Source organism: Henckelia pumila, chromosome 3 (assembly GCF_033568475.1).
Source record: "Henckelia pumila isolate YLH828 chromosome 3, ASM3356847v2, whole genome shotgun sequence".
Lineage (NCBI taxonomy): Eukaryota > Viridiplantae > Streptophyta > Magnoliopsida > Lamiales > Gesneriaceae > Henckelia > Henckelia pumila.
The window spans coordinates 157,223,408-157,231,470 of record NC_133122.1 but is presented as its reverse complement, the minus strand read 5'-3'; positions in this window follow the sequence as shown (position 1 = coordinate 157,231,470).

Genomic DNA, 8,063 nt, shown 5'->3' with positions numbered 1-8,063 from the left:
ATTATTTCTATTTCTATGCTTGATAGAGATGGTTATTCTTGTAATTTTGTGAATGGGATTTGCAGTATTTACAAGAATGAATGTTTAATTGGAAATGGACAACTTGAAAACGATCTATACAATTTAAAACTAAAAGACGTTCCAGTAAATTGTATTGACAAACCGGCGACAACAAACAAAAGGAAAATCGATAGTCAAAACCCGGCAAACCTTTGGCACGCTAGACTAGGTCATATTTCCTCAAGGAGGATGAACAAGCTAGTGGGAGAGGGCATGTTTGATATGTCTGATATTAACTCTCTACCTACTTGTGAATCCTGCCTAAAAGGGAAAATGACTAAATCTCCTTTTAAGGGGAAGCCTGAACGTAGTCAAAATCTGTTGGATTTGATCCATACAGATGTTTGTGGACCATTTAGAGTTGGGACTCAATATGGCCACACCTACTTCATTACCTTTACTGACGATTATTCAAGGTATGGGTATTTATATTTAATGAAATATAAGTCTGAAGCATTTGAAAAGTTCAAAGAATTCAAGGCTGAAGTAGAAAACAAGCTAGGTAAAAGTATTAAAGCACTTCGATCGGATCGAGGTGGAGAATACTTGAGTACCGAGTTTTTGGACTATCTAAAAGAGAATGGGATTCTCTCTCAGTGGACTCCTCCTATGACACCACAGCTTAATGGTGTATCGGAGCGTCGTAATCGAACTTTGTTGGACATGGTTCGATCCATGATGAGCTTCACTGAGCTTCCACCTTCGTTTTGGGGCTATGCGCTTGAAACGGCGGTATTGTTGTTGAATAACGTCCACACTAAAGCAGTGGACAAAACACCATACGAGTTATGGAATGGCAAAGCTCCTAAGTATTCATACTTGAGGATTTGGGATGTCCTGCTTACGTGAAGCGGACAGTGGGAGATAAGTTGGATAGTCGATCCAGCTTGTGTTATTTTGTGGGGTATCCGAAGAATTCAATCGGATATTATTTCTATTATCCTGCTGAAACAAAGGTGTTTGTTTCTAGGAATGCCACCTTCTTGGAGAAGGAATTCTTATTGGATAAGAAAGGCGAGATGATGGAACTCGAAGAAGTTCGAGAAGAACCCGAAATACAAAATAACGATCCCACACCTCAGGAACCATTGCTGGACACGCCTGCACCTAGAAGATCCGAGAGGACTTCTAGACCTCCAGTTCGATATGGTCTTCTTCTTGAAGAGGGTCAAGATGAACCCGACATTGGATGTGATCCAAGAAGCTTCAAGGAAGCAATTTCTGATGCGGATTCGAATTTATGGCTTGAAGCTATGCAATCAGAATTGGATTCGATGCATACTAACCAAGTCTGGACTTTAGTGGATCCTCCCGATGGAATTGTTCCAATAGGGTGTAAATGGATCTACAAAAGAAAGCTTGGGCCTGATGGTAAGGTATTGACCTACAAGGCGCGATTGGTGGCTAAAGGTTATACTCAAAGGCAAGGAGTTGACTATGACGAAACCTTTTCACCAGTTGCAATGTTCAAGTCCATAAGAATCCTTATTGCCATAGCTGCATGGTATGACTATGAGATATGGCAAATGGATGTGAAGACTGCTTTTCTTAATGGAGACATTAAGGAAGAAATCTATATGAAGCAGCCTGAGGGGTACACATCCATGGGAAGCGAGCATAAGGTATGCAAGCTTCAGAGATCAATTTATGGTCTAAAACAAGCATCAAGAAGTTGGAACCAGAAATTTGATGAAACAATTAAAGACTTTGGTTTCATCAAGAACCCGGAGGAACCTTGCGTGTACAAGAAAGTAGTTAAGGATGCGGTGACATTCTTAGTACTTTATGTTGATGACATCCTACTCATTGGGAATGATGTAGGGATGTTGCAGTCAACAAAGATATGGTTATCAGGTAGATTTTCGATGAAGGATTTGGGTGAGGCATCCTACATTCTTGGGATACAGATCTATAGGGATAGATCTAAGAGAATGATAGGACTCACTCAATCAACCTACATCGATACCATATTGAAACGATTTTCAATGGATGGGTCCAAGAGAGGACATCTACCCATGTGTCATGGAGTTTCTCTATCCAAGTCTATGTGTCCCAAGACTGATGCAGAGATAGAGAATATGACACATGTACCATATGCGTCAGCTATAGGTAGTATCATGTATGGGATGATATCTACCAGACCGGATGTAGCATTTGCTCTGAGTGTCACGAGCAGATATCAGTCTAATCCTGGTCAGATGCATTGGAAAGCCGTGAAGGACATTCTTAAGTACTTGCGAAGGACTAAGAATATATTCATGGTTTATGGAGGACGAGAACTCAAACTGGAAGGCTATACCGACTCTAGCTTCCAAAGTGATGTGGATGACTCGAAGTCAACCTCTGGATTTGTGTTCATGCTCAATGGCGGTGCTGTCTCTTGGAAGAGTTCCAAGCAGGACACCACAGCGGATTCCACCACTGAGGCTGAATACATTGCAGCATCAGCTGCTGCTAAAGAGGCCGTTTGGATGAGGAATTTCGTCCAAGAGTTGGGCGTCATTCCTGAATTTGTTGGTCCAGTCCCGGTGTACTGCGACAACACGGGTGCCGTTGCTCAAGCAAAGGAACCAAGGTCTCATCAAAGATCCAAACACGTACTGAGGAAATACCACATAATCCGGGAGATTGTGGAAAGAGGAGACATCAGTGTCGAACGAGTGGCCTCTGCAGACAATATCGCTGATCCACTTACTAAGCCTTTGCCAGGACCATTGTTTGACAAACATCGCGAAGCAATGGGTCTACGTAGTATGACTAGTTGGCTATAGGGCAAGTGGGAGATTGTAAGAGTGGGTGCCCAGTGAGCCAACTGTGTGGCTATGGGCTTTGTTGACTCTTTGTATAAACAATCTTTTGTTTAATATTATTTACACTTTTATGGCAATGACTTTATATTACTTCATATTGTTATATTGTGATATACTATTGTTGTTTTGATAAAGACCTTGAATATACTATAGTGTATGTAAGATGTGGTAGAACATGGAGATGTCTATCATGAAATACATCTTATAGTCACTGTATATTCTAAAACCGTTCCTAGTCGATTGAGCCGTCCGATAATAAGGATAAGGATCGCTCGAGTTTGAGACTAGCATTTGCGATGCTGAGTACCACGTTTCATTGGTAGGGAACATGGAGATGTTCGAAGCATGCAAATGGATATTCATAGGATGAATAGTCGAACTACCCTATCCGGACTTTCCAAGTGGTTATCACTTATCGAGTGGATAAAGTCCGCGGTTTTGGTTGTACACCATTAGTCCTTACGACTTGAAACATCATGGAGACTCTATATGCTAGTACTGTGCTTTGACTCGTTTACCGACTCTGAGGGGGTCATCAGGTGTCGAGATTGGGTACAGTTACGACACATATAGGAGTCAATGCATTGTTGTCAAGGATTCACCACATACTTGCGAGTGTGGATATCCTATGCGATCTGAGGAGATATTAGTGTGACAAATCTCTGGCCAGAGTACTTGATGTGATTTAAGAAATGGTTTCTTAGTAGCACATGCGATGTCACTAATTTGATCTTCAAGATGCATTGCATAGTTATCGAATCTTGAGCGACTCTCGATATACCAATGGTTGTTGATTCGATCGGGATATATGGATGAAGGGACCGTACTGTACGCTAACCAAAATCTACTGGTTCTTGTAGGCACTATCAGTGATACCTAGGGAATCATGGGGCGATGTTGCTAGGCGCTTTACCATGATTCGTTGGGCAAGTCGGAAAGTGTTGTTCCGAGTCACAAGGAGTTGTGAGCCCACGGCTAGCTGTATCCCTGAACCATTGAGGGTCACACAGTGTAATGGAGTTTTAATCCCCGTTGAGATAGTTAAATTTAAAGAGTTAAATTTAATGAACTAAGGAGTTGGACTTCTTAAATAAGAGTAAGGGAGTAGGATTTCCTAAAATGACATAGGGATGGACATTTTTGGAAACCACTGAATTCGGATTCAGGAAAATTTATTTTGACTTTAAAACGTGCAGAAATGGTTTCTGTGCACATTGGTGAAATCGTTTCATCAATCGGAGTCACGATGAATTTTATATTAATTTCTGAACGAGCGGGCTTTGCTTGTCGGGCCCCAGCTTATGACTAATGGGCCCTAAGGTGTTAGTGGCCTGCATTATAAATAAGTTATTTCAGTACAGAAATTACACACAACAGGTCATTATTTTGAGAGCAATTTTTCGAAAACCCTAGCCTCTCAAAAACGTTTTTGGCCGCCCCCTCCCTACTCTGTCAGAGAAAATTCCGGTCTGTGATTTTGAATCGCAGTAAGGAATAACGAATCAAATTCGTGTATTCTCTTCGCAGAAAACTTCTGATAGATTTTCTAGTGCAATCTATCAGAGGGATTAAACCTCTGTTCGTGGACCTGATTGAAGGCGTTCATCGGTTCCAGGGAGAGACAACAAGAGCAGAATTGTTCTGTTGGTGTCCATTAATCTCGTTGCGAGATTTGAGGTAAAATTTATTTAATTGTTATTTAAATTTTACACACACGTAATTCAATCGATGAACGGTTGATACCCATACCATGGAAACGTTCCATGAAAAATTTTTAAACTTCCGCTGCACCGGGTATCAATCGTAATTGGTCTGGGAACTCGCCAGTTTTCCAACATCTTTACAGGTTGGTAGGACTCTGTGAGTTTTGGCACCAAGAGGACAGTTATTTAAGAAGTCTGAATCTTCTTCATCTACAGGATCTTGTGAGACTCGTCAGTCTGGAAAATGGAAGTTATTATGTGATCACTGTGGGAGAGATCATTTCATTGAGAATTTTTGTGCAGCTACTGGGGAATGTTTTCTCTGTGGAATTTTGGATAATAATAAGAAAAAGTGTCCCAAGAGTAGAGGACAGAGTGATCAAGGATCTTTGATATGATTAGATTTTTGAGGAAGCACGACGTTATGCTAATGTTTTCTCTAGAAGCCTTTTGTGCTTTGGAGATTGGTAATGGGAAGGCTACCTTATTCTCGATGTTATACACAGTCATAGAAAGTATAGATAACCAGGAACATGGTAGTGGGGAATGGGTTTCTTCTTGTCGAGAGTTTAAATTTACTTAAGCGGTGATTGTAAGTTTGGTGCTGAGTTTAGTGCCACGGGTTCCATGTGTACTTATCATATGAATTCGTCAGAGATATAGTTTTAATTTTTCTGATTATGAGTTTTCTGGGAAATGGCATTCCTGGAAACATGACAGTATGAATATATTATTCAAATACAGTTTGTATTGAGATTGAATTATATTGAATTCTAAATTCAGTATACGTGGACAGAAACTCCTAGTAGAAACCAAGAATGTTTTGCCTTTGGGAATACCAATGCTAATTGTCAAGTAAAAAGATGGTTCCAGGTATCTATGTATTTATTACAGACGGATGAACAAAGTAAAAATTATGATAAGTATCCTTTATAACGTATAGATGACTTGTTTGATCAAATTGAGTGTACACCTATGTACTAGGAGTTTGATCTAAGATCTGATCGTAATAAGATATGAATAAAGGTCAAGACATTCAAGAGTTTTTTCGTAATTCTAGTTGTAGTGTCCTTACCTGATCCACTACTAAATAGACTAATAATCATGCATAATTAAACTTAAGAACATCGAATAAACAACGGAAATAACTTAAGTACTTTTACAACCCCAAACAAAAATAGACGATAATCTCAGTCTTAAAATTAATACAATCATAATAGTAATCACAATCCTTGATGAGAATACGAGAAACCAAACAAACATCAACAGTATAACCACCGAGAACTCAAATGCTTTAGCCATTTCCTTGTCCGATCCGTCCAACCTAAGACTCGTCCCGTGAAATGGGGTGTCCAAGATGAAAACAAAAAATGAGTGAAAATCGCCCAATACAAAAATGTACGAGTATACAAACCGATATGATGAATGCAAATAAAATAGGCTCAGATATCAAGGATAGAGTCTAGAATCTCATGCTCGGTCTAGAGATGCCTGAGTGTGTAGTCTCTGATTTTTCTCAGGAATGTTTTGACTCTCACACTCATTAAAAAGATGTGAACCTACAATGTACAAAGCCCGATGGTCCCGTCGGACACTTTAGCTCTCGATACCCAACCGTCCACTTTACAGAACAACAACAAATGAGGTATATCTCACTGATATCAAATCCAGCATGATATGTCATGAATAATAAGCCAAAATAGTAAATCAGGTATAATGCAACAGATAATAATGCAGCATATAAGTGTGTATGCTACACTTGGATATCTCAGTCGATACATCACGTAACTTACTAAAAAATCTGACAAAAGTTTACTCGTCTGAACCTAAACAATACCAAGATATTGAAATTACTATCATACTAGATCCAAAATTACTAAACATGGTTCTTAAATCACTAATGAGGGCTTTAGGATTATACATGCATTCGTCGTCAGCCTGCTAATGAAGTCTCGATCTGATGGTGACCCCTCATAAAGCTGATACTAGCTTCATAGTTTTCCAACACTAAATTTCCCTATAATTGGCTAGAAAAATATGGTCACGAGAAGCTAAGGGAATTCGATGTAGGAAACCAATTAAATCGACTCTTATTTATAGGCCGGATCCGTACTAGATCAGAAAATTTGAACATTATCTTATCTGACATGTATCACAATCTCATTTGTCTAGTTGGATTACTTGGGATAAGGTAATCTGAATTATATTAGTCGATGGATCCCTACATGATGATCCTCGATCAATCGATTCATTAACAATGCTTAATTAAAAATTCTTTAATCACATCTTAAATTATACTTTATTCAAATAAAGATTTGGGTTATTACACCAGTAATGTCATTTGTTTTTACAAATGCACCAGATGTGTTCATGGAAATTTTCGTGATGAGTCTTTTGGAGAAACTACTTGGGAACTTAATTCTGACTGAACCTGAAAAGCGGTTTGGTGTTTTGTGTTGAACTTTATAAGTTTCAAAAGTGATTTTGTGGTTACATTCTCATGTATGACCTAGACCTGATTTCGATGAATAAATCTCTTAAGGTGGGAGAATGTAGTAACCCGACATCCGTTTTAAGTAACTAAAATATCTACACATGTTTAAAATGATAAAACATGATTAAACAATGTGGAAAAATGACTCCAGGATGTCCGAAAATGGTTTGTGGGACAAAAGTGGCTCGGACAGTTCGGATGCACCGAACTTGGTCCAGAGAATTTTGGATGGAAAAGGTTGAGTTTGGATGCTCATGGAGAGTTCGGAGTTTCAAACTCAGTAAGGTCATGCACATTAGTGAGGTGTCAACAATGTACAAAAACGTAGGAGTTCGTAAGGTCCGAACTCAGCTGTCCCGCGAGGTGTTAAAATGCTATTGACACGTGGAAATCTTGTGATTCGATCATGTTCTATAAATAGGCCGCGAGTTTCTCAATTTTAGTGTGTGTTTTGGTTTAGTCCAGTGTATATTCTTAGTGTTTCCAACCATATTATCGAGGTTCGGGCACTAGCGAGGTGCTACGGGGCTTGTAGCAGAGCTGTGCTTGGGTAAGGGCCTTCGAGATCAGCGGATTGACGATGAACGCAAGTATAAGTCTAGAATCTTAGTAGCTTTTAGGAGTAACTATTAGTCTAGTTAATGATTTTAAGTTATGGTGATATGGTATTCACTTGACTTGTAGGCTTAGACTATAGGCAGTTGTACAGCTAGACCAGTAGTCGAGGTACGTAAGTACAAACTGAGATAACCAGCTAAGTATATATGTTTGTGTTGCATTATTATATGTTATATGATGCATTATTATATTGTTCATGATTTGTATGCAACATTGGCATACTATGTGAGCCTGTTATCCTTTCGAGATAACCTATTGTTCTAGGGTCACTCAGCCATAATGTTTCCTTGTACGATCGGGTACTGTGAGAAACCAACTAGATCGACAGAGCAACGTGTGCACTTTACCCAGGATGGTGATAGTACAAGATCGGGTTCA